At 35.9% G+C, this 26,786-nt stretch overlaps 2 protein-coding genes across 21 annotated transcripts in view; both read left to right on the forward strand.

The window, feature by feature from the left end:
- LOC141386287 (uncharacterized) overlaps positions 1-26,786 on the forward strand; it is an 816,166-nt gene that overhangs the window by 685,068 nt on the left and 104,312 nt on the right. The window lies entirely within an intron of this gene.
- lpp (LIM domain containing preferred translocation partner in lipoma) overlaps positions 1-26,786 on the forward strand; it is a 497,264-nt gene that overhangs the window by 149,801 nt on the left and 320,677 nt on the right. For 18 of the 20 annotated variants that reach the window (XR_012407423.1, XM_073953329.1, XM_073953331.1 and 15 more), the window contains 1 exon segment: positions 23,657-23,706. The exons of the other annotated variants lie outside the window; for them this stretch is intronic. The gene's annotated coding sequence lies outside the window, so the exon portion shown is untranslated. 20 annotated transcript variants of the gene reach the window in all.

Raw genomic sequence — 26,786 nt, forward strand, 5'->3', positions numbered from 1 at the left:
TTCACCAATAAAAGAATGAACATAAAAAAAATCACAAATATGTATTCATTATCATCAAAATAAATAAAGAAAGAAACACAGCTGCTCACGACATTGATGGAGCTGTGAATCGAGCGCTCTTTCGCCCGGTCTCTCACACACATATACATGCATCTAAACGCGCATGTTTCATGCACAAACACACCTTTTAAATGTGGCAGAAACTCTCGACAGCTGAAAGTTACTGGCTGTTGTGTCTTTAGTGTGGTGCACAGATTTTTATGCGTTATTAAAACAACAAGGAGGATGCAGCCAAGAAAAAAAAAACTAAATTAATTCATTTTAACACCTTTAAATTTAAAAGGGAAACATAAGGGTGATCTTAAGCACAACAAAAACACCCCTAGTATATAAGATGTTTTATGGAATATTTTAAACTGTCCATGTTTTTTTTTCATTCTCTTATATTTATTTATTGCAAAGATGGAACTTGGGACCTTAGTTGGCTAACGATGGTTTTCCGAAACGCACCCCTGGCTGGCTGTTTGATTTGGGGGGTTCACTCGCACTGGCCCAACAGTGCAAAAGTGGTTGTTTCTTATTATTCTTATTATTCCTTTTGTTGCGTAAAGCTCACAAAAGTTTTTTTTTTTTTTTTTTTAAATAAAAAGGCGGCCTTTGCTGCTGCAGTACAGTGCGTGACTGCTCATGACAAATTGCAGCACTGTGCATGAAGAAACGCGCATCCTCCGTGGCCATATCTGTATAACCTGTCAGCATACAGTATGTCTTGATTAAAACACACACCATGTTTCTAATTTGACTTGACTTTTACTTTTGACTTAACTTTACCAGCTTACAAGAAAAAAACGTTTAGTAATATAGCTGTCTAATTTAACTTTACTTTTGACTTGACTTTACCCAGTTTACAAGAAAAAAGTTTATTAATATATTGCTGTGTTATTGTAACTGTGAGGATGCTGTGAGTTGGGGATTCACATGCAGTTTTATTAACAAAGAACAGTCAGGCAGGCAATAATCAAAAAATAAAGTACAAAGGCTATCTAAAATCATAGTCTTAAACAGGCAAATAGTTAGACTAGCAGAGAAAAAATCAGTAATGGGGAAAACAAGGGAAAGATCGAGACACAGAAAGACTAGACAGGATTGACGCTTTGTAATGCTACCGAATAACCAAACAACCCTGGTGTGTGTGTGTGTGTGTGTGTGTGTGTGTGTGTGTGTGTGTGTGTGTGTGTGTGGGTGTGGGTGGGTGTGTGTGTGTGTGTGTGTGTGTGTGTGTGTGTGTGTGTGTGTGTGTGTGTGTGTGTGTGTGGGTGTGTGTGGGTGTGTGTGTGTGTGAACTGTATAAATAGTCCTAGAATTAGTCCTTGATGAGCTTCCATCTGTGTGTGCTTAATCAGTGGGTGAATTGCAACTGGTGTGTGTGAACAGACAAGATGGGATTTTTAGTTCTTTTGGTGGCAGATTTGTAGTTCTCCAGCAATCTGTATAGCCTAGATTGCTGGTGATTGTGTCAGTTATCATGCTATGTTAGAACATTCATTCATTCATTCATTCATTCATTCATTCATTCATTCATTCATGCAGTTGTCCAAGCTCATGGGAGTCATACACAATATTCATTGTTTTTCCACACATTGACTTGTATATAAGTATATTCTATACTGTACATCATTTCTTTTAAGTGACAAGACTTGTGTCTAAACCAAAGTCAGACCTTGCTGTCCTAATTTAATAATTAAAAATCAAGGCATGATCATGTTTTATTTTGGTAAAATAAGCAACATTTAAAGGCCTTTACCATTCATACTGTATAAGCCACTTCTGATACCAAATGATCAACTAGAAGTCAAGTTATTATTTGTTGTTTCTAAAACTTGGATAAACAACAAGACTTTTAAAGACTTTTTCAGGTAGTCTATGTTTCCCTCAAACTCTTCACACCTTATAAAAAGTGTCCTGACAGGTTTGCACCACAGGGTCATGGAATTTCCGGAATATCATAGATTTTTAAATGGTCTTTTCAAGTGAGAGCATGTGAGAGCAAAACTGGTATTGATACTAACCAAAAGCAAGATCATATCGTTTAAAATAGTCCAGTATTGATATTTATTGAAAAATCTATATTTTTGACAACATTATTACAAAGTGGATGACAAAAAGCTAAATGTACAGTTTGGAAATCTACTATCTTTAAACTGCTATTAATTATGGTAGATGGAGCACTTCAAATCCACGCAAACAGAAAATACTTTAAATAAGTAACGTGAATAATCAATTAGTATAGTGGAAATTAAAGTAAAGCAAAATCAGATTCAAGCTAAAATCATTTTAATATTATACAATATTAATATTACAATATTATATCAATATTATATAATATTATAAGTGCAACAGAGGCCTGATTTGTCCATTCTTTATACAGGTAGGTCATGGAAATTCATCTTCTAAGTCAGTGAAAATAAGGGAAAAGTCAGGGGAAAATTGTTATTTGGCTTGGAGTGGGACATTTTATTCCAGGTCTTTTGGAACCAACTTGGCCAATTGTATTTATTTTTCATGCGTCTGTTTTAAAATATATGTTCAAATTAGAGGTACAGATTTTCAATGAATAATAGCTTTAATTTGAAATATCTTAAAATTTGAGCCTGTTCCTCATCCAAAGTTGTCAGTGGACAAACTAAATACACAAATTGTATGTAATTGCCATTCACTGCCAATTGATTTATTTTATTTTTTAAGTGAACTGTACCTTTAATGTGTTGTTGATGTTACCTAATCTGTATTGAAAAGCCTTATGGACTCTTTCCTCTGTTTGCATTACCTTGTATGTAATCTTCATACTGATACAAATGAGTCAGTGGTGTGGCACCCCAACTGAAGTGTGGCCAAAGCAAGTCATAGATTCCCAAAGTCTCCACACTTGACAATTGTGGGCAGAAATATAAGACTGTATTACTGGCTATATTAAGGGCCATAGATGCTCCGCACCATTATAAGCCTAAACCCTGACAAACAGGATTAAGCACACCAAAAATACAAATTCTCATGGATAGAGTTTTATATTTTCAAAGAACTCCTAACTGACACATCATTGGATAGATTGGGATGATCCGAGGTATTCCAGCGAGAGCTAAGAAGGATCACACTGAATCCAAAGAGCTCAGCAGTGAAAGCCTTTTTTCCTGGGGTGTTTGCCTGCTCTGTTCCAAAAAAAAAAAAAAAAAATATTGGCTAGAAAGAGATAGGAGAGGGTGAGATTACAGCTGTCCTGTGGCTCTATTTGGGACCAGGGCTTCCTAGATCACCACCCTCCAGAGAAACATCCAGCCAAGGTCTCAAAGCTGGTCAATTGCTCATTATGGTTTAAGTTAAATCATCGTCTCATTCAGGATAATGGGGGTAAAAAAAGAGAGATGGAATGAAAACAAACAACAACAAAAGGTCAAACAAAGAGTTTAATGCATTGTCCTGCGGCATTAGTGCACTAAGGGCTTAAAAAAAGGCTGAAAGCACAGATATGCCATTAAAAGGAGAAATGTGTCGGGTGGGCTGGAGTGAAATGTATTTGTTGAGCATAGCAGCTAAAAGGATAAAAGCCTGGTTTATGCTGCGCACATGTGCATTTGTTTTCGCTGTTGGAAAAACATTGATGACTCACGCTGGTGTTTTCTTTTTGTGCTCTTTTACTCGGTTCTTCTGTTTAAGAGGCTGACCTGGGAGAGCAGTGTCACATGCCCTACGTATTATAGTAGTGGCAAACCTCCCTCATAGCCGTCCGGATCTGGGTCTTTTAGGGTTACTGCCCAAGCTTGGACTGTTGAGGTCAAATAATGTTAACTTAATCAGCTTTAAATAATACCGTCTTTGCACAGCAATGACATTACAGACGCTGCTTTTGCATGAAAATGAAGGTGGATTAATAAGGACAGTCTAATGCATATTCAGTTCAGTGTCGCCTGTCAAACAATGTGCAAGCAGAGTAATAATTGCATTGATGTTGTGTAGATTTTTGAGTCCTTACACTGAATGGAAAAAATAATTATTAAGGTGTCCACAGGGTCTTAACAAGTATTAAAATGTCTTAAATTTCAAAAACACAATTTTAGGCCTTAAAAAGTCCTCAATTCACTGAAATATTGTCTTAAATCATTTTAAACGGGTCTTAATTTTTCTTTGTTTATGTAAAGCTACCCAATTGATCCAAAACACATCCAATCACCAACAACACATCTCTATAAAACTTTTAGCAAACACTCATAACTTATATTATAACTCTACTCTGTTATTCCAATGCAATCGCACTGCAATTTGCAATTTGTATGAATTCATACGATCTAATTCGGACAATTTAGTACGATTTGCTCATCACCCAATGACAATTGGATTTAGGGGTGAAGTTCGGTGCCAGGCCTCCTTTTTAAAATCGTACATTTTGTACGACTCAGCTCGTACAAATTTTTACGAATTGGCCACTAAGCTGACAAAAGGTAAAATACTTGCGTTTCGTCGTAAGATCAGGTTGAACAAAAATGTATGTATACAACTACTGTAAGTTCTGCTTGTTTTGACATTTTACATTATTTAAAATATGTGGCTAAGAAATTACTAATTATATTTATTTTTTCTGCTAGGAATAGTTATTGAAAATCCTTAGCATCTAGCCCTATATAAGTCAGACATTTTAGTCTTCATAATCTTAAAAATATGTTAAAAAGTCTTAAATTTGACTTGGTGAAACCTGCAGAAAACCTTATTATAATTGTGACTGTTTCACCATTCTGACTTTATTTTTACTCAAACTTGTAATTTATTAACCTGCAAGTTAACATCTATCAGAACTGACTTGCATTTTGTGCTAGAATTGTGAGATGAAATGTTGTAATTTCCTTTTTATGGACTGTTAAGTAGTAATTGTAAAAGTGTTTAAAATATTACATTGTGAAGAAAAAAAATGAAAGAAAGAAAAGTTACCCCTCCAGGGTGACCTTTTCTTCTAGTTTATATAAGTGTATAGTCGTTTTTCTGTCTTTGATGGTCCCTTTCATGCATTTTGTTGGATTTAAGTTACATTACATCTACATGCCAAGTAATTCTCATTATATTATAAGTAGACCGTTAGGTTAGGGTTAGTGTAAGTTGACATGTACTTGCAAAGTTTCTTATAGTCAAGTTAAATGTGTTGAAGGTGCTGTATTAGCAGATATTAAGTAGACAGTCTACTAATACTTATAGGTAATCAATTGACATGTAGCTGCAATGCAACTTTTAGTCAACAAAATGAAGTTAATGGTTACAGGTTTTTAGCTTTGTTCAAAATATCTTTTTTTGTGTTCAGAAATTCAAACACGTTTGGAACAAATGAGAGTAAATTATGACACAATTTTCTTTTTTGAGTGAAGTATTCTCTTGATTAAATTACTTTTACACCTAACAATATTGGCGAGGGCATAACAGAGGTGCAGTGGGTAGCACGATCGCCTCACAGCAAGAAGGTCGCTAGTTCGAGCCCTGGCTGGGTCAGTTGGCATTTCTGTGTAGTGTTTGCATGTTCTTCCCGTGTTCGCGTGGGTTTTCTCTGGGTGCTCCGGTTTCCCCCACAGTCCAAAGACTTGCAGTACAGGGAAATTGAATAAACCAAATTGGCCATAGTGTATGTGCGTGAATAAGTGTGTATGGGGGTTTCCCAGTGTTGAGTTGCGGCTATAGATATATTCTGGATAATTTTGCGGCTCATTCCACTGTGGTGACCCCTGATTAGTAAAGGGACTAAGCCGAAAAGAAAATGAATAAATGAATGAACAATATTGGCTGATGGGTATTGTCTAGAATTTGAATACTGCTGCTTTTTTACATGTTAAATAAGAAAAAAAAGTGTCATGGGTCCTGGGGTTTCATGATCATAAGCTCTTCTGTGTGTTTGTGCTGTTGATGGATGAACACTACTCAGAATGAAGCCACAAGGCCTGTTTTCCTACAGGATTTGTCTTCATCGAGCAATTAAAATGAGTTGTATTGGCAGACCGATAAAAAGTGTTTGGGGCTGTAATTAAGTACCCTCTGGTATGATATATTTAGGGAACTTACCCACTTACCCACAATTCCAAAACTGTTTGTTGGGATGTCCTGATCAGGTTTTTTTGCCCTCGAATCCAAGTTCGAGTCATTTGATTTTGAGTGTCAACCAATACTGAACCCTGATCCAATACTTTTACTGTACAATACATACAAAGTAATAAAGAAGAGTGAATAAACAGATCCAGGATGTTTCCTATTTTTTATTTAATTCACCTTATTTTAACATTCAACATCTTTGGTAACAAACAGCACTTCTGTGAGATAGCTTGAACAATCAAGTTGTAAATAACAACAATTCTTCAATTTTAGACTTTAGTGCAACAGTAAACATTAAATAAATCTACTACTACAGCACCTCAGTTTAAAATACCCTGCAGGCAATCCCAAGTTTACATATCTCACAGTTTGCTATGGCAATGTTGTCGTCATCAATTTAATACCTCTAGACCACAGACATCTCCGGCTGCGTCCGAATCCGCTTACTGCATTTGAATTTAAACATACTACTCGGCCATTAGAAAAGTATGTTCTGAACAGTATGAATGTGAAAAGTATCAATGGAATTCGGATGTACTAAATCCGCCATTTTGTTATGGTCACTAGACCTACCTACATCAGTTGCGTCGCTTCACTGCTATTTATGAATTCTTTCGCAGAGCGTCATGGGATAGTGCAGCGTGCATGCGATGCGCACTTCAGAATCTCGAAGGAAGTAAAAAGTCATCCGGGTACTTCTTGCCTACTGATTTTCGAATTCTATGAATTCGGACATACTACTCGGCTCACATACTGATTTTAGCGTACTGTATAGTATGGAAGTATGCGGTTTCTGACACAGCCTAGCTCTTTCTGCTTCAAGCTGCTTCTGTGTACTTAACCAATAGCGTCTTTGCAAAAACAAAGTAATGTCGACTCATGCAGCACGTGTTGCTGTTTCTATGTAAAGTCAAGAGAGAGGTCTAACTCTGTGTCACCGCATAGCCACATAATTAAAGATGTGTTAAAAAATAATGAAAATATATGTTTAAAAGCATTCTGATCGTGAGGTAACATGCGATTCCAATCGAGTCTAAAAGCACGTGATCCCGATCATTTGTTTATCCCGATAAAATCATTTTTATGGTTGGTGGTGAGGTTTATTAATTTTAAGTCCACAATTGGCTGAATTTAGGTGACACAGTGGCTCAGTGGTTAACACTGTTGCCCTACAGCAAGAAGGTCGCTGGTTTCTTGCAGGTGCTCTGGTTTTTCCTACAGTCCAAAGACATGCGCTATAAGTAAATTGGATGAACTAAATTATCTGTAGTACATTAGTGTGTGTAAACGTGACAGTGTATGGGTGTTTCCCTGTACTGGGTTTTGACTGGAAAAGCGTCTGCTGCATAAAATATATTACAGAATAGTTGGTGGTTCATTCCGCTGTGGCGACCTCTGATAAATCAGAGAATAAGCTGAAAGAAAATGAATGAACGAATGGCTGCATTTATTTGATCAAAATTGTGAAATTATTAAATATTACTATTTAAAATACTAATAAAAATATTAGTAAAATAATTCATTTTCAGCATTTCATTACTTCAGTATTTAGCTTTACATTGTCACTCAGAATTAAAAAAAAAATCAAGAAGCATTTATTATTGACAAATTAAAAACTGTTGTGCTGTTTACAGTGTCATTCTTTGATGAGCAAAAATATATATTTTAATTGATTTAAATGCATTCTTTCTAAGCACTAGCCTGTAGTGAAATATAGGGATTTCATCATTCAGATGTGACAGCGATGGTTCTGTCTTATGGCAGTATTCCATTTTTTTTTTTTTTTTTTGTATTTAAATCTAGTTTTTCAATTTACTTCAGCAGTTGTAGTTATTTCCCTGTATTTTTCAGCATCTTCTATAGCCACTTGAGAGGGATGGAACACTTTAGTTAAACACAGAAGGCGGAGAAACACAGAACGGGGCTGGATTTTCAAATCCTCCATCTGCGGGTCCAAATATGGAAGGAAAGTTTCTGGTAGCTGAACGTTGCAGCTCAAATTCCATGCATTGTGGCCATTCCTACATGCTCTTAACCTCGGATTGGACGGGTGGGCTTTTGGGAGGAGATCAGGGCTTTACTGAACATCCTGAACACGCGAGGAAAAAAAACCCCTCAAAAATGAGAGTTATGAGTTTGTCCAGCTGTTTTAGCATTTTATAAAAGTCCTTGTTGTGATCCACAATCCTACTTACCGGAGGGCAGTCCATCATGTTAATGGCTGAGGCTGATAGGATGTTTTATTGGATGGTGTGAAGTGGATTTGCATCGTGTCAGAACGTCCCATGAGGATGACAGATGCTGATTTGATAAATTGCGTTATATACACACAAACAGCAGTCACATTCTGAAATCAGTGGCGGACCAAGTATAAAACTCTGGCCCATGGTGTAGTGCTCTGGGGTACAGTAAGGGTGGAGCCGAACCCGAATACGGTATTCGGAAAGGCACGAATAGCGTGTTTTTACGAATACTTGATTCTAACAAATACTTGAAAAATTATTTGTATTCGGGAGCAAGAAAAACACTATATCAAAAAGCAGCGTTTCCTCATGAGACCACAGTGCATGCCCGCGTGAGTGAGTGAGTGAGAGAGAGAGAGAGAGAGAGAGAGAGAGAGAGAGAGAGAGAGAGAGAGAGAGAGAGAGAGAGAGAGAGAGAGAGAGAGAGAGAGAGTGAGAGACACACGCTCAGTGCAAAACGCGCCAAAGCCCGAAACTGAAAGCGAGACGTGACTTTTAAGGGACTGTTTCATATGGATGTATTAATCATTCTTACTGTTCAGTGATCGCAAACTGCCGTAGTTTATTAAAGACGCAAACCTCTCACTGCACGACAGCTGTGCGCCTTCAGCAGACCTCCTCATTCCTGCAGCACGAGAGCTTTATGATTGTTTATGCGCGCCAAAAGTGGCGGATCTGTCCGGTAAAATATCTGACTGCGTGTCACCGCATCCCTAAGGACTGTTTGGCGAAATATTTGACTGCATGTCACTGCATAACAAACGACTGAAACGATATAACTAGAGAAATCTCCACTGTGCTACTGTGCGTATGGCAAGCCGTTTTAGCATTTAAACCTTGTTCAGACTATCCATAAATATATTTAGAGATATCTCTAATTATATTTTGACTTGTCATAATTATAATTCAGATTGGAAATATCTGCAAATATATTATGACTGACTAGTCATATTCCTCAATTGACTTCCATTGAAAAATATTTGCAGATATCTCTAAATAAACAAACAAACAAACTTTGTGTCTTTTTTGTGGCTGGCAGATGATAATAGCAGGGCTGCATCTTTTAGTATTATATAGAATACTTTTGTTCTGCCAGATCTCCCAGGCAGGGTTTTATTTAGATTTGTTTAGTTAATTTTAGTTTTTGGAATTCTGTGCATTGGAAAAAAGTTCTTTCGGAAGAAGAACAGTTTTTTGAAGTATTATTTGTTTTTATTCTGTCTATTCAGTGTCCTTAAACAAGAACAGTGGTGGTGGGGTTCATAATATTCACAATGGTATTTTATTAGTTGTTGGTTTAACCATGGATGAAATAATGGCTTCTATGTTATTTTCTTTTCAATGACATTTCTTATCACATGTTCAAAAACAACAGCCAATATTGCATATCTATAATTTATATAATGGGTATAATTAAACAATACTTTCACTATAACGTAAATTAGAAGTGTAATAGAAAATATATATATTTCTGCGCCATTTTGAATTTTACTCGAATACAAATACAAATACAAATACAAATACTTTTCCCCCTCAACAAATACAAATACAAATACAAATACCGGCTGCTCCGCACATCCCTAGGGTACAGTTAGTCCCTGTTCTCTTCGAAACACACACACATATGCGCACACACAGAAGCGTAGAAGACTCTAGTATAGATCTCAGTCAGGCAATTCCTCCGGGTGTTCGCATCTGTGTGCTTATTGTTAAGGCAGAGCTAAAGCAGCCTACTTTGGAGAATATAATACAAAACAAGTGTATCTCCCTGTAGGCTGTGAGCTCGCTCTTCTGACAGAGAGTAAATCAGAACTGCTTCGTATCACGCGGTTATAATAAGTGCATTTTTAATGATTTCGACACATTAAGAGCATCAGCGCTAAATCAATAGTCTAAATAAAAGCACGTTTCCTGAAGGCCTACGACTTCAAAGGAAATATCGTAAAATGTTTGTGCGAATGATTTAAGCTTATGGCGAGACAAGAGAGCGGTCGAGTCTATGCCACATCAATCATTCACAGCTTAACATACGTCTGCCTAACCCAGTTTGGCAATGTGCAAGATTCCCTGGAAACAATGAAACGGCCACAAAGTGGAGAGAAGAGAATGGAAAGATTTTGGAAAGATTATGGGGAATATGACACTGAATTACAGAGGGGATAATGAGAGATGGAAATCTGGAGGACGCAAAGCCAGTAGATGGTAAGCGCTGGAGTAATTTAGGGCAACTTGGATGAAATGCAAGTCAGTTTTTATGGATTGTTTCTCACATCACATCAAAAATTTGGCTGTTGGTTGATGACTTTCTCATGCTTTGGAGTCATAACAGGCATATTTGTAGCAGTCTTTTTATTTCCCCCGTTAAGCAACATAAAATCAAAGTTAGATGGGTTAATATGAAATATGAATGTTTACAGTCTGGCGTGATATTTCAAAATTTTACTGACAACCAGTGCTTGACATTAACTTTTTTGATCACCAGCCACTGTGGTCAGTAGTTTTCCATTACTAGCCACTCTGTATTTTCACTAGCCCCAATTTTGTTGGTGGGGAATTTTTTTTTATATGCATAAATATGACTTGCTAAAATACTTGATTAAGATTTTGTGTTATGTTCACATGCCTCACTTTTTGTGTGTCGTGTATGAGCAAATGGGTCATGGTTTCATAGTGTTATATTGCGATTAGTTTTTATTTCACATGACTTTCAGAACTCAAAATTAAGGATTTATCAAATATACCTCGTACCACACCAAACAACAATTATTTCTTAGACATAAATTTTAAATGTGTAAAAACAAGCTAAATATAGCTGTATACTATAGTTTTTATTTAACAAAACATTTCTTAAAAAACAAAAAAAAAACAATAGACTTTTAAAAATATAAATATATTATTGTCATGTATCAAAAATATGCACAGTAATCGGTCCTGGTTAACAATCTCTCAGATCCCGAGTTAACTACATATAAATGGATAGTAGGGATGTAACGGTATCAGAATTTCACGGTACGGTAATACCTCGGTATGAATGTCACGGTACGGTATTTATTGAATCATTTACAGGAAAAAACAAAACTTATGAAAATACTCCAAAAAAGTGCCAAAAGTGTCAATGACATACAAATTAGTCATCTATCTGTAAGCTTTGAAACAGGAACTTCAATTTTAATAACAAAAAAATATTAAACCATGTAAAAAAAATAAAGTTTCAATTTAGTATTGTTGAAAACTCATCACATTCAACATTTAATCACTCACTCACTTAGATAGAGATGGGTTTAAAGGAAAATTATCATATAAATATAATCTGGTAAAAGCTGGTATCTCTGGGTATTTACAATGTCCCCTGCAACAGAAAAAAAAAAAAACCCTCTCATTTGGGACTGAGGTTTCTGGGACAAGAGAGATATGACTTGGCCCAGGTTGACAGCAGTGGGGAACGTTGTGTTTTGTCTTTCCCCCACTTGAGAGGACAAACCATGAGTGAGATAGAGATCTCATGTCTGCATCAATCTGAACAGTGTGCTGTGTTTCTGCAGTCCCCATGATATTAGTCGTATTCCCCAACTTGCAGGCACGTGCACACACAGTGCTTAACCTGTGCAGTGCACATGCCCTTTTTAGTCTTGGATAGAAAGTTCCCTTCCAAAATGATCAAAAGTGCCCCTGCGACGCGACATACCCCCGCTTTACATAAAGTCCCCGCTTTACAGTACGCGCGCGACAACACAGCTGATAAGAACTCGCGCGACAACACCACTATTCAGTACGCGCGCGACAACACCGCTGATAAGAACTCGCGCGACAACACCACTATTCAGTACGCGCGCGGCGACAACACCCGCTTTAGGGTTTTCCAGCTCTTTTTGATCCCCGCTTCTAGCAGCACACTCCATTTCCGCATTACTGGATCTGTAGCGACAACAGACCGCAAGGGATTATGGCCAAGCCTGGGCTGATGGGAATTGTAGTTTCCGGTACCTCGCGTTCGCTTCATTTGCCTGAGCAAATTTTCTCAGAAGACTTATAGTTTTACCGAGTCATGCGACTACGGTAATATCGAAAAAAATTAATATTGCGGTATGACGGTATTTACAATACCGTTACATCCCTAATGGATAGTTAATCTCATATTAAAGCAATGTTATTGTAAAAAAAAAAAAAAAAAGATCATTCAACCATATTAACAACAACAACAAAAATGTGAGCAAAAACGTGTGATAATGATAATAAAAGGAGGATCACAAGCACATGGTTAAGGCCAATTAATAATGTGTTCAAAGCGAAAGCAACCGGTGCTTCTTACCAAAAGACAAATTTGGAGCTCTTGAAAGCAGAAAGACTGTTTGTGTATCAGCATAACTTTTTGTCAAGTTTTTTTGAAAGAGAACCAATCACAGTTCTTCACACTAGGAAACGGGAGCATGCACATGTTTTAAACAGTCGTGCACATCACATCAGCTGTTACCACGAGTGATCAACCTTTTATTCGGTGTTCACCTGCTTTCTTTTGCTTGTGCAAACTCTTTTTTTTTTTTTGTTAGTCGTGCTGTTTCTCGATTCCAATATCACATTTGCACGCATATTGGATAAATCTTTTAGTTGAAACCTGCTTTTAAGGAAACCAAAATGTATTTTTTATTTTTTTTGTAACAGCCAAAGTGGCTAGTAGGAGTGTTTATTTGACCCATCTGCATTTGACGGGATTGCGGGTGTTAATGCCATGCCCTGGTGACAACTTATATAAATGTTAATAAATGCAACAAAAATGGATAACATGTATCAAAGTTCTTCTTTTGCATTTTAAAAAAGTTTCACATTTTCAATTTCAAAACAATCTGAGAATTTGCCATCTCTGTAAGATGTCTCTGCTTTTGGTTGTATGGATGTTTTATTTTATTTTTTTATTTTTTTATTTTTTGCTTAGTTCCTCAAAAAGATACTTAATTTGGAGCAACAATTACTTCAAACTGAGTCACTCAACGCTTTAAAAAATAAAGAGTATTATAAAATTTGGGATCTGATTATGCAGTGTTTGGAACAAAACCTTACAATGGCACAAGCAAATACCTCTCACACTACAGGTTAATTGATTGATATGTGTATTCTTGTATGTGGAATACAGTATATGTTTTTCTTTGCTTAGCCGATATATAACAATATATTTACCTGTTCAACTGAACTTGGATGCTTTGGGGGAGCGAGGGGGTTGGAAAGTATAGTTTCATGTTAAATTTCAAGTGTTTTTTTTTCTACAATAGAAAACATCCATATAGTTTTCCATATTTTTCCCCCCAATAACTTATACTTTTCAATGGGACCTTGATCTTTACTTCAACAACTTTTGTTGTTGGAAATATTGAAAAATGTACTTGTATTTACATGTTTAATTGTTTCAAGTGATATATTGTCTGGATTGGTGCCCGTATGCTTTACAGACTTATAGAATACACTGCCTGACAAAAGTCTTGTCGATCTCGGTTGTAAGAGCAGCAAATAATAACGTGACTTCTAGTTGATCATTTGGGAAAAGTGGCACAACAAGGTATATTTTTCTGATGAATCATCTGTTGAGCTGCATCCCAGTCATCACAAATACTGCAGAAGACCTATTGGTTCCCACATGGACCAAGATTCTCACAAAAATCAGTCAAGTTTGGTGAAGGAAAAATCATGGTTTGAAGTTACATTCAGCATGGGAGCATGTGAGAGGTCTGCAGTGTGTATGGCAGCATCAAAAGCCTGAGGTATTAAGAAATATGTGCTGCCTATCATATTACAAACCACAGGAGAGGGCAAATTCTTCAGCAGGATAGCACTCCTTCTCATACTTCAGCCTCCATATTGAAGTTCCTGAAAGCAAAGAAGGACAAGGTGCTTCACGATTGTCCTGCCCAGTCACCAGACATAAACATTATTGAGCATGTCTGGGGTAAGATGAGGGGGTTGGCATTAAAGATGAATCCAAAGAATCTTGATAAACTCTGGTAATCCAAATGACTTTATTATTAAGATATCTGAATCATTGCAGAGATGTGTGGATGCAGTTGTTCAAGCTCATGGGAGTCATACACATTATTAATTATTTTCCCATTGCACCATGACTTTAAATTATATACTGTACATCATTTCTGTTAAGTGAAAAGACTTTTGTCTAAGCAAAGTCAGACCTTACTGTCCTCATAAAATAATTCAAAATCAAGGCATGATCGTATTTTATTTTGGTAAAAGAAGCGTAATCTAGAGGCTTTTACTTTTCATATAAGCCACTTCTTATACCAAATGATCAACTAGTAGTCAAGTTATTATTTGTTGTTCCTAAAAACTGGATAAGCGACAGGAGTTTTCTCAGGTAGTGTATATATCATATTGTTTCTTTCATATCGTTGTTTATTTGCATATTGTATTTTATTGTTTGGTGGTTCATTCCACTGTGGCGACTAAGGGACTAAGGCAAGGTACTAAGGCAAAGGATGGTGAGTGAGTGTTATTGTTTCTAAAATGTCAATAAATTTCACTTTGTTAAACTACAGAGTTGAATTTTTAAATTTAAAAGTTGACAGACCAGAGATCAAGCTCCCATAAAGAATTTCATAACTATAAATAAATAAAAATACCTGCAAATCACAAAATATAGAAACTGTTATTTAATGGATATTTTTTACAATGGACAACATTAACACATGAGAATACACACAAATTGAAATTCAGTAATTGCAGTTTAAGAAATGTGTTTAAAACGTCATATTCAAAAAATTTATGAAACAAAAACATTTTCAGCCATCAAACAAATACACAATTAATACTTTGTCAAACACTTTCACTCCTCCAATGTTTATTTTTTTTGTAGTTGGCACATGGTAAGGGCTAATTTTAGGCCTTGGCTATTTCTGTTCTGTGCAAAAGTGAGTTAAAATGCGAAGGTGAATTCAGCTGAATGTATTTTTCATTGGGCAGAGTGTTTGCTCCTCTGTGTGCATCAGCCTGGCCTCGGTCAGCACTTAAGACCCTGTGAAGGTCTACATGTTAAATGGACTCTCTGATCCTCAGCTGTGTGTGTCTGTGCTAAACCCAGATCAACCTTAGTGAAGAGCAGGGATGCTAAAAGTGACCTTGTATGCTTAGAGACACACTGAAACAATGCAAAAATAGAAAGTTATCAAACATTCATTTTTATTGAAAATTTAAATGTCAATTAATTAATCTATTCATTCACATTTATACAAGACCAAATCAGAAAAAAAATATGAGACGGTATGGAAAACGCAAATAAATAAAGAAAGAAGGGATTTCTTTTTTTTTTTTTTTTACTTTGACTAATATTTCATTGCAGACAATAATAATAATAATTAAATGTGTTCCTTTTGATTTTATTTATTTTATTTTTGAATAAACACAAAATCCAATTTTGGTTCTTTCAACACATTTCAAAAAAAGTTATAACAGTAAAGCATTTACCACTTTGTAATGTTACCATTTCTTCTTACAACACTTAAAAGACTTTAGGGACTGAAGACACCAAGTGATGAAGCGTTTCAGGTGTAATATTGTTTCATTCTTCCTGCAAACAAGTCTTAATTGGGCAATAGTACGAGGTTTTCAATGTTCCATTTTGCATTTAAAAAAGTGCTACAGATTCTCTACTGCACCCAGGTCGGGACTGCAGACAGGCCAATAAAGTACCTATATTCTCTTCCTCTGCAACCAGGACTTTGTAATGTGTGCAGAATGTGGTTTTGTATTGTCTTACTGAAATATGCATGGGCATTGCTGGAAAAGAAGGCAGCATATTGTGCTCCAAAATCTCTATGTACTTTTCAGCATCAATGATTCCATCACAGAAGTGCAAGTTACCTTTGCCAAAGGCATTGACATAACCCCATACCATGACAGACCTTGGCTTTTGGACTTTTTGCCTGTAACAGTCTGGACGATCTTTTTCTTCTTTGGTTCAGAGCACACGGCGTCCATTTCTTCCCCAAAAAATACCTGAAATACTGATTCATCTGACCACAGTACACGTTTACAATGTATGATGATCCATTCCAGATGCCTTAGAGCCCAGAGAAGCTGACAGCATTTCTAGACACTTTTAACATAGGGTTTCCTTTTGGCACAGTACAGTTTTCACTGGCATTTGTGGATGTAACTATATATTGTGGTACTTGACAAAGGTTTGCCAAAGTAGTCCTGAGCCCATGTTGTAATATCGCTTACGCCCTATTCACACGGGGCTTCAGCGTCAACGCTTGACAGAGGGCGTGTCTGAAGTTGGAGCTGAAACGATCGTCATAGAAGCGTCAGCCAATGAAATTCAGTCAGCAATAGGCCACTGTCTGAGCTGGTGTATTTGCATACAGCGATCTGATTGGCTGACGCTTCCGTCGGCACTTGAAAAGTTGAGCTGGTCCCAACTTCTGCAGCGAGGAACGCTTCTGAAGCGGCGCCGACGGATCCACAATGCAGTTCGGCAACGCCTGACGTCACCCATTCAAAGTGAATGGGAAGCGTTGACGCTGAAGCCCCGTGTGAATAGGGCGTTATAGATGAATGAGGATTCTTGAAGCAGTACCGCCTGAGAGATCGGAGATCATGGTTGTTCTGCTTAGGCTTGCATCCTTGACACTTTTATTTATGTTATATGTATTTTAGGTGAAATATCTAAATATTATTCTCTCTCTCTTTTTTTTTTTTTTTTTTTTTTTTGAGGAGCATTGTTTTAAACGTTTCGATAATTTTCTCATGTATTTGATGGCAAACTTAAAGTTTTTGGCCCATCTTTGCTCCTAAAGGTATAGACCTTTATTGGATGCTGCTTTTGCACCAGATCATAATTGCCATTACCTGTTTTAAATTGCATCATTTAACCAGCTTATTTTATTAATAGCCTTTATTATTATTATTATTAACTTTATTAATATTAATAAATTGCTCCTGTCCCAACTTTTTTGGATTATGTTGCAGGTCTGAATGCCATGAAAGGATGTATATTTATATCATATAAATATGTATAGATGTGGAGGTGTTTTATATTTCTATTTATAGATGTTTTATATATGAGAAATATATTTAGTATAATATGTATAAACAGACACTGTAAAAGCTAAATTAGTTGACTTTACTGGGAAAATAAAAGGCATTATTACTTTAAAAAAGTACTATCTATCTATATATATATATATATATAGAGAGAGAGAGAGAGAGAGAGAGAGAGAGAGAGAGAAAGAGAGAGAAAGAGAGAGAGAGAAAGTAAACATGTTGCCTTAAAACTATTGTGAAAAATTATAAAAGTTAAGTCAGCTTACAAAATTGCCAAATTACAACAGGTTTACTCACTTTTTTAAGTAAAGCAACTCATCACGTTTTACAGTTTATATTCTAGCTGTATATTTTAATTTCCCAAAATGTCAGTTAATGAGATAACCCTGATATCTAAATAGTTCTAGTTGACAATTTGGCATATTTTTTACTTTTATCCAATTTATTTTTTGTTTTTTTCGACTGACAGTTTTTGCTGCCATTCACTTTCATAATACTGAAAAGAACACAGCGGACATATTTCATCAAATATTCACCTTTTGTGTTCATGTAAGAGAGAAAGTCATATGAGTAAATAATAGCTTGTTTTCCTCAATATAATGAGTCACATATTTTGCAACGGCGGGCTTTCATAATGTTCGGAGACGAGGAAGAATTATTTTACTGATTACATAAGCGAGGTTCGTCACACAGAGGTGAACGCAACAGATTTTTCCTCAGTTATGGATTCACTTATGGCCACTGGCCATGAAGAATTTATGAGTCTATTTCATTTATTAGTGTAGTCATTCCAACGGCACAGAAACTTTGCCAGCTTTCAACTAGATTTCTTTGAGCCGTATTTCACTGCTTGTTGGCTGGAGATTCTGAAAATCACATGAAGCTTTTTCTCCTGCGCTGCTTGAAAAATGGGGTTTTGAGGCAAAAGTGTCACGGACTGATTTTGTTTTCCTCACTTTAATTGCAAACTGTGGCACTGGAGCCAAAAAGGAAATTAATACTATTATTTAGGATCAGGATCATTGTTGTGAACTACAATACAAATTCAAACAAAAAATAATAAAATACATGCTTATTAATTGAAATAAAACAAATATGATTAATTAATTCATTTATTAATTTTAGTTTTGGCTTAGTCCCTTTATTAATCCAGGGTCGCCACAGCAGAATGAACGGCCAACTTATCCAGCAAATGTTTTACACAGTGGATGCCCTTCCAGTGGGAACCCATCTCTGGGAAATATCCATACACACTCATTCACACACACACATACACTACGGACGATTTAACTTACCCAATTCACATATCTTTGGACTTGTGGAAGAAACTGGAGCACCCAAAGGAAACCCACGCGAACAAGAGTAAACATGCAAACTCCACACAGAAATGCCAACTGACCCAGCCGAGGCTCGAACAAGCGACCTTTTTGCTGTGAGGCATTCGTGCTACCCACTGCGCCACTGTGACGCCTCAAAACAATTATTTTTATTATGCAACATTTCTTGATTATTTTTAATAAATTCCTATTTATATTATTACTAAATGAAAAAGTAAGTGAAAGGAAAAAGTAAATAAATTAATGTGTAAATGTAAAAAAAAACGATTGACTGATTTCATTGATTTTGAAAAAAGTTTTTTTTTTATTTTAGGGATGCACCGAAATGAAATTCTTGGCCGAAGCCGAAGCCGAATAATAATGAAATTCTTGGCCGAAGGCCGAAGGCCGAATACCGAATGTGGTGTTTTGCATTTTTTTCCATTTAGTTTGCCAGTTTTTTCACCATTACAATAATTAAATAGTAAAAATTTGCTTTTTACTATTTTGTGTTGCTTTTCAGAGAAATAAATCAAATAACAAAAATACAATTTCAAAAATATTTATTTAACACTGAACATTTTTTAACATTCCAGCAGATAATATACAAACAAAGCACAATATAACTTAAAATAAATAAATTAGTAAAATAATTTTTTTTTTTTATTTGGCCATCTTTGAAGCCCCACTTCTTGAATAGCCTATGTTATGCCTATAACTGACTGCTGAAAGAATGTAACTATGTCTACAACAACAAATGTGCATTGAATAGTGCAAAAAATGTGGATGACAACAAATGAATAACTGTCCTAGACATAAGCCTACTTAGCCTACTTCTTCAGGAAAAGTGGCTGGTTCTTCTTTATAAAAAGTAGCTTCTCTGCTGTCTCGCATGAAAGTCGGTTCCTCTTCTCATCGATGACATGAGATGCAGCACTAAACAGTCGCGGCTCATCTGTAGTACGAGCCCGTTTACTCTCTGCGCTGTTTTCATCTCCTGCGCTGTGCATCACCTGACCGTCCGTCTCCAATACCTAGCGGCTTTCCCAAGTCCAACTGGGCCTGGATCATTTCTCGTGTGCGCAGCTTTTTCCCCATATCCAAGTAATGATATTTTATATGGCGAAGGAAGTAAAGGTGTTCTGAGTCCGCCTGACTAAATAGTGCGCTGACAGCTTCTAAGAGCGCACTTTTAGCTGTTTTCACTCCGTGGTCTGTTTCAGCCTCTTTGTTTAAAAGACACTTTAGTGCTGCAAGTAAATGTATGACGTCTGCCACAGATGAGCTTATCTCTCTTGTTATCTGCTTAAAGGGGGCGAGAAGAGAGAGAACGTTCCTCTGGAAAATTCAGCAGAACAGTGTCTGCAAACGGCCGTTTTTGCCTCTTTCTCTTACACTTTAAAGCGCTTCCACACTGCTGACATGTTTGCTGCATAAAGCGCGCGCCTCTCACTCTACGCGGGTTACTTTTTGATCGCGGCATTAAAAACGTCATTGTTCGGCAAAATTTATTCGGCCTTTTTACTTATTCGGCCGAACACCGAAAGGGCTTTTTTGACTATTTTCGGCCGAATAATTTCGGTTGCCGAATATTCGGTGCATCCCTATTTTATTTATTATTATTATTATTATTTTAATAATTAGTGAGAGACAAACACCTCTTATTTATTTATAGCAGCAACAAAAAGAAAAACCTCCACTGTTGTGGAAGACTCTTCCCATCCTTTACATGATTCCTTTAGGTTACTTTCATCAGGTTGAGGGTATAAAGTTCCTTAAGCAAAAAAAGTCTAAGTACAGGAAGACATTTATTTTCACTGCTTTTGTTTTTTTTAAATAATTGTGTAAGTTTGTTTATTTATGTTTTGTTGTTGTGTGTGAGCCTATGTCTAAAGAGTAAAGTTTATTGAATTGAATTGAATTGGAATGAAATGAATGCTATGAGCTGAATAAAAAAGTAAATAAAATAAATGCCATCATTGATTAATTCAGTAAATGAAAGAACAAATGATGAATCAAAACGAAACATGTATAAAATATTGGAAATAATCTTAACAGCAAAAAAAAAAAAAAAAAAAAAATCTTCAGACTTACTCAAACTTTGCCTAACACTACAATAAAAATACTGATATTACAATAATGTTTAGGCAAAAAAAAAATTACAATTATTATGTGTTAGTTTCTTTTTGTGCTTTGCACTGTCTGTTCCTGCTTGACCATAAAACATTTATTTTGCAACCAGAAATATATAAAATAAAAGTTAGGAATTGTACGGCTGATGAGCATTTAGACAACTTATCTGGCAGGATACAACATATTCAATGATATTAATGGCTGACTGAACACAATGACTTTTTTTTTCCCTCTTAGCACCCCCAATCAGAGCTTTGAAATTAATGCCTGTGGAGACGGTGCAGATAAAAACATGAAGAGAGTCAGTCAGAAATGATACCAATCACATGTAGCGCCGCTGCTTCTACTTGTTTTTCCCCGGCGGTCTCTTCCTCATGTCTTGCCAACGTGGGGAACTGGCAGTGTCAATTTATCAGAGAACAAAAGAGACTGTATGTGGGAAGGGAGCGCGTCTGTAGGCCCTTGGAGAGGAAACAGACCCCCCACCTCCTACCTGCACATTCAAACAGTCCTCAAACAGACTAGTGGAACCTCGTCATTAGCATTTGGGAACTTTTGTTTGTCTTGCCTTGTCTTGTTATTAACTTTTCTGTTTATGTTGTTTTTACTGTACGCATGGGCTGTTATTCTAGAGTTCAGTGTCCTAGAAAGTTTGGTGCACAGATGTACAGGAATATGTGTTATAATGGTAGACTTAAAAATGAATTTTTCCAAATTTGGAAATTGTTTGCATTAATGTACTGTATAAACCAACAAATGTGTTTGTCCATATTTTACCCAGTTTTTGGTTTTAATAACCTAGCCTTTTAAGAGTGTAAACTGCTATGGAAGAAAAATAGAGCACCTAAACATTTCCACTTTGGCTGGATGTTCTGGATTTAATAGGTGTGAGTTTTTGTTCTGTAAAGATAAAATTTTTGCAACTTTCAAATAACAATTGTCATTTAGAACATTGTTTGATCGATATTTATATTTGTTGAGATGTGAAGGTCAGGGTTATTCTAGAATTGATGTATTACCTTTCTGAAGTTAAAACATTGGTATTGTTTATTAAAAAATAAATATAATCATTTCTGAAAACATGACATATTTTTGTTGTTTTGACATGCTGACTTTTTCTGCTCTAATTGATGACATTTTCATTTTAAGTTTGACTGATTGAAAACAAATAAAGTGTTTTGACTTGCACTTTATGGGCTCTATTTTAACAATCTAGGCGCAAAGTCTGAAGCCCAGGTGCAAAAGCATTAAGGGCGTGTACAAATCCACTTTTGCTATTTTAAGGATGTAAAAATACGATCAGCACCCTGGTGCATGGTCTAACAGGGTTGTGCTTATTTTCCAAATGTGTTATGGGTGTGTTTTGTGCATAACATGCATTAAACTAATCAGAGTCTCATTCCCTTTAAGAGTCAGATGCGTCACAATATGACGCATTTGCTATTTACATGCAGATTTTGTAATTGGAAAAACTGAACTCTTCATTAGCGAGAAAACAGTTAAACAAACAATCTGCAGCATGAGAATAATGAAAGAGCCTTCTCCATTCGGCCTCTTTACTTTTACTCTACTTTACTCTTTTACTTTCAGGGATAAGGAAACACTCCACTGAAGACATCCATTAGCCTACATATTGAATTTAATTTGTTAAGTGCAAATATTTATTTCAAAATTCAGTTCTAATTTCCAGAAAACGAAAAAATGAACAATAATAACTAAGTGTGGTCAAAAAACTGAGTTGTATCCAAACACACGTCCTATTCTTATGCCCCATATGGTCCAAAACCTGACAGGTTGACAAATGTAAACTTTTGTTTATTAAAACAAATATGAATATGCATATAATAAATAATACTAGTAATAGCATTATTCAGATGCAAATTGTCATGAATGAAATGGAAAAAGCAATATAAGCATGGACTTGCATAGACGCAAAACTAACGCACTTTGCGCTGGACTTCAGACAAGCTTTCAGTTGGTCAATGGCACAGTCTATTTAAGATTCTCAAAATATCAACATGCCAACAATGTGCCTTAACACACCTCCTTTTTAGACCAGAACACTCATGAGTCCACAAAGTGGCGCAAATGGATTTGCTATTTAAACAACGTGTCGTAAAACATAATAATTATGATTGCGCTGGTCTGAAAATAGTAACAAATCATGTATTGCTACTTATTGTCCTGGGTGTATGATAGGGCTAGTGGCATAGCGCAAAATGTGGGGGCCCTCCTGATCATACATCCGCTATGCCACTGGATAGAGCCCTAAGTGTTTGAAGTAAAATCTATTTTCCTATTTTTTTAACTTCCTATTTAAAAATGTTGTCATTTAGAGGCTTTAAAGAAATAATGTTATTATTGTCATGTCATGTTAGCAATTAAAAAAAATACACACACATAACAAAAGTGTCAACTTCAGAAGAATCATATTTTTATATTTGTATTTGGTTGAACAACAACAACATTTATACTCAACAAATTAAAATATTATTTGATTCTTACCAGTTGTCATTTAATAATGCTCTAAATATTAATAATTATATATATATATATATATATATTTTTTTTTTCTCAGTACCTTTTTGAAACAAGATAAATAGTAGCATTTAACTCAAACCCATACTTAGTAAATCCAGAAAAACAGAATTGTTACAGTGGTACCTTATTTATTTATTTTGTTTCGTAGCTGTATACATGTGTCTATATTAATGTAAACAAAATAAATGCATGTAATTATAATTGCTATGCCAAGACAAGGTTCTCATACATCCCTCTTTCTCTCTCTCTCTCTCTCTCATTCAGGTCTGTGATCAGCTGGTGATTCATTTTTACATCTGAAAAAAAATTACAAGGTAAATTTGAAATATTATTTCTTTGTTTTGCTTTTCCCATAATTTCAAATCTTCTTAATCCACTCCTTTACATCTCTCACAACTGTCTGTGTCAGTTTGTTACATCAATATAGCAACATGACGTTCACAGCAACAGTCAATCAGAACATATCTGACATTTAACACGTAGGTAATTTTGAACCAATGAGATTCTCAGTGGGTGGGGCTACCAGTCGTTATGATGTAGAACAGACACCAGATGCAAGTTTTTTTAGAGAATATTTTTCATATTGCTTTATCCATGTGTTTTTTTTCTCTCTCTCTTTCCGAGGTTTAAAAGTGGTTTGAGCTATGCTTACCAGTTTGTTTTATTCTTTTACATAACTTTGGGCTGCTTTACATTTAGCACACTTAAATAGCTGCCTCAGCGCACTCCTGACGTAAAGAGAAAGAGAGCGGGAGGAAAACTTACATAAGCTGACCTGAGTGTCAGAGAGGCCAGCGGCAGGACACAATGTCATCTGTGTGATGTAAGGCCTTTCTCAGTGCCTTTCCCTTCATAAAACAAACTCACTTTGGCTCAATTAACCCAGGAGATCAGAAAACCGCAGAACATGAACAGAACATTGAGTTACGTAACAATCACATACTTGCAGATCGCCACCCGAATGCCCTTTCACTTCTTTCAAAGAAAGCTGTGTTTTCATGGCAGACATTAAAAAGGTGCGCATGCATGAAAATGAATGGATATTAGGACAGCTGTGAAGTGGACATAAGTTTAAAATCAGCAATACAATGTCAAAACTGGCTAAACGTGGAAGAATTAATTTACTCCAGGCCGACTAATTATTAGAAAGTAATACACAACCCCAATGTTTTAAAGCACTGTGACGTTTTTTAACATAACTTTTCTAAAAATTCTGCTGTTTGTTAATTATTAAAACAAAAATGTATTGGTCATCTTTTCTGTTTCGTATGCATCTCATCCCAAATCTCTATTGCAATTCTGAAAGTGAGCAATTAGCATTGCTGCTGTGAACTTATTTATGCACTTTTAAAGGAGTGGTCCACTACGAAATCATATTTTAAACTGTTGCTGATGTGTAATGTAGCATAGTGGACATAAACAACATCTCTGAATGTAATATGCTCAGTTCAATGGAAGGGTGGCATTGCATTTTACAGAGTTAGCTTAGCAAAACCTACAGCAAACAAATCTGGGACTACAAAAAAATACATCTGGGTAAATGAGATCATAAATGGATACGCGCATTCACCACACGCACACATCCTGCGCAGTAAGGGTGCATGGCCAGATGTGCTTTAATGTTATAGATAAGAAAGCTAAAATGCTGTCCAATTGCTGCTATTTCCACATAACTTCTTCTGTTTCTGTATTTGGGCTTCCAAAGGACACAATACAAAGAGAAAAGTACTTACAAATTAATTTAAATTACATTCCATAGAAATATATATATATATATATATATATATATATATATATATATATATATATATATATATATATATATATATATATATATATATATACACACACACACACATATATAGTTAGCCTTTGGCAAAGGACAGCTTTAAGAATCTCTCCCAGTTCAGTGCAGGATTCAGCTAACAACTCCTGTGGATTGTGAGTCTCCTGTTTTTTTTTTTTTTAATTGGCAGTTACATGCATAGCTTCTAGGATCACCGTTAATAGTATGCTGTAGCAAGGACAACAACAAGGATGTAAATAAGGATGGGAAATGCTTTTGACACCACTAACAATTTAGGTACAAATACAAAAACCACAATCTTTAGCACCGCTGCAGTGTCTCTCTATGCAAACGTTCCATGCGTACTGCATCTCAAATAATATATGTGAATGTTTCATATTGGGCGAGGCAGTGGCGCAGTAGGTAGTGCTGTCGCCTCACAGCAAGAAGGTCGCTGGGTCGCTGGTTTGAACCTCAGCTCAGTTGGCGTTTCTGTGTGGAGTGTGCATGTTCTCCCTGCCTTCGCGTGGGTTACCTCCGGGTGCTCCAGTTTCCCCCACAGTCTAAAGACATGCGGTACAGGTGAATTGGGTAGGCTAAATTGTCATTAGAAATATCATTATGTCACTTCAGTATTTATATTATAGTATTTAACTGCTACCATGATTCACTAATTATTAGGTTTTGTAATGCTTTTCATTCATCAATCCATCAATCAAGCAATCAAGAGCTCAGAAATATAGTTACATTATGCACAATCTACGTTTTATTGAATGTTCTATATTCTTGATTCAAAGAGTTTTGGTTGTCATTACAAATTTCACTCAAATATCACTTTTTATCACAATTTTCATCACACTAACTATTAGCTAAAGTTAAAGTTATGTAAGTTAAAACTCTTCCATACCCTCACTGCACACCATCAATATGCAGCATGCACTGCACTTTAACCAATCCATACTTGAAACAATACTGCCTACAACTACGTGGACACCTATTCATTGTACATATCGCTGTCAATTTCACATTGTCGTTGTATTTGCACTGTCTGTTGTTGCACTGTCTATATTTTGTCATTGTATTTTGTACTGTCTGGAGCCAGCACCTAAGCTTTTCACTCATCATAACACACGTGCTGCTAATGATGTGACAATAAAAGTGATTTGATTTGATTTAAAATTATAGCTCCTGTAAGAAACGCAAGAGAATTGGACGTTTTAAAGATTTCAGAGATTTCAAATGTTCTAATTTTATTAAAAGCATTAATACTTGAGCATTCTTTGAGCTGCAAAGCTGTTTAAATAATTTTACAGTAATTCTAGGCCCTATACTGTCATGGCAACATCCATGCCACATCATTTTACCGAAAAGGCTAGTAAGCTATTTTTTTTACACAAAACAACCCCCAAAAATATACTTTAGGTCAAGATGCTGTATTTTAGACTTCAAAACATTGAATACAAACTTACATAAAAATCAAATACTTTCAAAAATGACTTCCATTTATAAGCGTCTCCCTGAAGAACTGGCAGTTAATGATTGTACTGAACACTAAAACTCATTGTCATACTTCACACTTGATCACGAAATAGAGCCTATAAGTTAATT

This window comes from Danio rerio, chromosome 6 (genome assembly GCF_049306965.1).
Source record: "Danio rerio strain Tuebingen ecotype United States chromosome 6, GRCz12tu, whole genome shotgun sequence".
NCBI classification, from domain to species: domain Eukaryota; kingdom Metazoa; phylum Chordata; class Actinopteri; order Cypriniformes; family Danionidae; genus Danio; species Danio rerio.